Genomic DNA, 4,389 nt, shown 5'->3' with positions numbered 1-4,389 from the left:
AACTCCAGTCGTACCAGTCGAGACCGTTAAACTGGACAACGATCCTACACCTCTACACACAGCATCCTACACACAGCAACATATGAAACCAACGTCAGCATGGTCAACATCAGGAGTGACAGAAAAACGCTGTTGCAGTGTAATCATTCCATCAGTTCAAGTGCCTGGTGGGTCCACAAAAACAGTAGATGGTATTAAAACGGAAACAGTACTAAACCATATCATACAGAGTGCTATACTTACAAGATTTCTTCACTTCGATCAAAGAAAGATGTAAAAACAAATCATTGGATCTGATAGCCTTTCTGTGGTCAACAGGTGCGACAATGGGTGATCTTATCGAGGGTGAATCGAAACTGAATGTCATGGGAATCGATCTGACTGCCCAACATAGCGATAACTTAGCAAGAAATCTCGCTGGTCTTAACCTTACGGTGGATAAAGTCATAAGAGACGGGAACTGTTTTTTCAGGGCAGTCGCGAGACAGCTCGGAAAACATCTTATAACACAACACAAGCAACACAAGCGGAAGAGAAAATGGAATGGATGAAATTGTTTTCAACAAAGGTTGTCGATGTGGACAAGGAAACAAATCTAAAGACGACGACCTAATGCAAGAGTCGTGTCGAGATGGCAGTCGAAAATCGAGATGTCCGTGTGTTGCAAGAGGTATTGGATGTACAAATCTTTGTAGGTGTATAAACTGTGCAAACATCATGCAGGCTCGCGTCGCCCAAGTAACACCAATGAAGCAAAGAAAAAGAAAGAGAGAATTAGTTTCTCCCTACAAAAGGAAAAAAGGAAAGGAGTTTATGGAAGACCAAAAAGCATCTATCAGTTCAGGGACCTGGAGAAATCTAGAAACATTTTGAGGTATTTTGTTTGATAGTAAGCCGAGAGGTGCTGTTATCCCATAGCATTTCGGAGAATCCGGGAAATTTGAAATTGTTGTACAATTTCGTTGCCCAATCTGATAGCGTTAAGGCAATGTTACTACCCATTAGTGTCAAATCTACCTCACAAATTGCCGCAAAAATAGCATACTTGAGTAAATTCCATGAAATTTGAAAAAGTCTGACAATGGACTAATCTTGTAACGGTGTAGTCAAGATACGTTCAAAATTTTAAGTGGCACTCCCTTTTATAGTTGCCGACATCACGAGGCAAAAAGCGATAGTGATAATCTCAACTGAATGAATTAGTGACCTTCAAACTATATATCGGTGTATTACGTATCGCACAGAGTTAAGTGTTTGTTTAATTTTAACTTTCAGTCGTGCCACTGTACCGAATCCAGCTTATCTTGACACAACTGATATCGCCCATTGTATTATTCCTTATAGCCGCAAAAGTTACAATCAATTCAGATATAATAATTTGGCATATAAGGTGATCCACACTTAATGTAAAAAAGGAAAACGGTGTTGAAAGAAAAAAGAAAAAATCGATTTTGCTTTGATTTGCATAATGAAAAGTGATCAGATATCAGTTGCATTGCATACTGAACCTTAATGTTGGACGTACTCTGACCTCGAGATCAGGCAAAGCCGAGAGTTGGCAGTTAGGTCTGACGTTAGGGTTTGTACAACTGACCTCTGGAAGTCTCCAAAAAACTTGAAGACTAAATCGGTAGATGGAGGAAACCAGCTTGGAGTTATCAGGTATTTAATGCAAAACTGAACTGATCTACATTAGTTACTCGATTTCCTCGTGTTGTGCGATTTTCAACGATTGTCTCGATAATAGATAAGGTATGATTAAGAAACGAATGCAATAAAACTTCAGCCTCACTTGTGTGGTATTGACTAAAAGTATCCAAACCTTATACCCGTTGTAGCACCCTGCCCCGTTGTTAAGTCATTTTAAAAGGGCGCCTTAAGACTCAGCGTTTTATGCAAAATATCTGATCGTAAAAATATTGCTATAGCTATAGGTGCTATAGCATTGAGACACAGAGCCTTCGTCATTGACCAAGCGCTGTTCTCAAAAAAGGAAACTTTTGTTTGATTTCCGTCAAAGAGAAAAAATGTACCAAATAAAGCTAATTGCTAGACAACAGGGTAACAGAATAACAAGGTAACAAGGTAACACAGTAATAAAGTAACAAGGTAACAAGGTCAGAGTAACAAGGTAACAAGTTAACAACGTAACATAGTAACAAGGTAACAAGGTAACAAAGTAACAAGGTAACAAGGTAACAAGGTAACAGAGTAACAAGGTAACAGAGTAACAGAGTAACAAGGTAACAAGGTAACAGAGTAACAAGGCAACAAGGAGACAAGGTAACAGAGTAACAAGGTAACAGAGTAACAAGGTAATAAGGCAACAGAGTAACAAGGTAACAAGGTAACAAGGTAACAGAGTAACAAGGTAACAAGGTAACAGAGTAACAAGGTAACAAGGTAACAGAGTAACAAGGTAACAAGGTTACAGAGTAACAAGGTAACACAGTAACAAGGTAACAAGGTAAAAGAGTAACAAGGTAACAAGGTAACAAGGTAACAGAGTAACAAGGTAACAAGGTAACAGAGTAACAAGGTAACAAGGTAACAGAGTAACAAGGTAACAAGGTTACAGAGTAACAAGGTAACACAGTAACAAGGTAACAAGGTAAAAGAGTAACAAGGTAACAAGGTAACAAGGTAACAGAGTAACAAGGTAACAAGGTAACAGAGTAACAAGGTTACAAGGTAACAAAGTAACAAGGTAACAAGGTAACAGAGTAACAAGGTAACAAAGTAACAAGGTAACTAGGTAACAGAGTAACAAGGTAACAAGGTAACAAGGTAACAGAGTAACAAGGTAACAAGGTAAGGCAATAGAGTAACAAGGTAACAAGGCCAGAGTAACAAGGTAACAAGGTAACAGAGTAACAAGGTAACAAGGTAACAAGGTAACAGAGTAACAAGGTAACAGAGTAACAAGGTAACAAGGTAACAGAGTAACAAGGTAACAAGGTAACAAGGTAACAAGGTAACAAGGTAACAGAGTAACTAGGTTACAGAGTAACAAGGTAACAAGGTAACAGAGTAACAAGGTAACAAGGTAACAAGGTAACAGAGTAACAAGGTAACAAGGTAACAGAGTAACAAGGTAACAAGGTAACAAGGTAACAGAGTAACAAGGAAACAAGGTAACAAGGTAACAGAGTAACTAGGTTACAGAGTAACAAGGTAACAAGGTAACAGAGTAACAAGGTAACAAGGTAACAAGGTAACAGAGTAACAAGGTAATAAGGTAACAAGGTAACAGAGTAACAAGGTAACAAGGTAACAGAGTAACAAAATAACAAGGTAACAGAGTAACAAGGTAACAAGGTAACAAGGTAACAGAGTAACAAGGTAACAAGGTAACAAGGTAACAAGGTAACAGAGTAACTAGGTTACAGAGTAACAAGGTAACAAGGTAACAGAGTAACAAGGTAACAAGGTAACAGAGTAACAAGGTTACAAGGTAACAAAGTAACAAGGTAACAAGGTAACAGAGTAACAAGGTAACAAAGTAACAAGGTAACTAGGTAACAGAGTAACAAGGTAACAAGGTAACAAGGTAACAGAGTAACAAGGTAACAAGGTAACAAGGTAACAGAGTAACAAGGTAACAAGGTAACAGAGTAACAAGGTAACAAGGTAACAAGGTAACAGAGTAACTAGGTTACAGAGTAACAAGGTAACAAGGTAACAGAGTAACAAGGTAACAAGGTAACAGAGTAACAAGGTTACAAGGTAACAAAGTAACAAGGTAACAAGGTAACAGAGTAACAAGGTAACAAAGTAACAAGGTAACTAGGTAACAGAGTAACAAGGTAACAAGGTAACAAGGTAACAGAGTAACAAGGTAACAAGGTAACAAGGTAACAGAGTAACAAGGTAACAGAGTAACAAGGTAACAAGGTAACAGAGTAACAAGGTAACAAGGTAACAAGGTAACAAGGTAACAGAGTAACTAGGTTACAGAGTAACAAGGTAACAAGGTAACAGAGTAACAAGGTAACAAGGTAACAGAGTAACAAGGTAACAAGGTAACAAGGTAACAGAGTAACAAGGTAACAAGGTAACAAGGTAACAGAGTAACAAGGAAACAAGGTAACAAGGTAACAGAGTAACTAGGTTACAGAGTAACAAGGTAACAAGGTAACAGAGTAACAAGGTAACAAGGTAACAAGGTAACAGAGTAACAAGGTAATAAGGTAACAAGGTAACAGAGTAACAAGGTAACAAGGTAACAGAGTAACAAAATAACAAGGTAACAGAGTAACAAGGTAACAAGGTAACAGAGTAACAAGGTAACAAGGTAACAAGGTAACAGAGTAACTAGGTTACAGAGTAACAAGGTAACAAGGTAACAGAGTAACAAGGTAACAAGGTAACAGAGTAACAAGGTAACAA

Source organism: Porites lutea, chromosome 8 (assembly GCF_958299795.1).
Source record: "Porites lutea chromosome 8, jaPorLute2.1, whole genome shotgun sequence".
Taxonomy (NCBI): domain Eukaryota; kingdom Metazoa; phylum Cnidaria; class Anthozoa; order Scleractinia; family Poritidae; genus Porites; species Porites lutea.
This window is presented reverse-complemented; position numbering follows the sequence as displayed.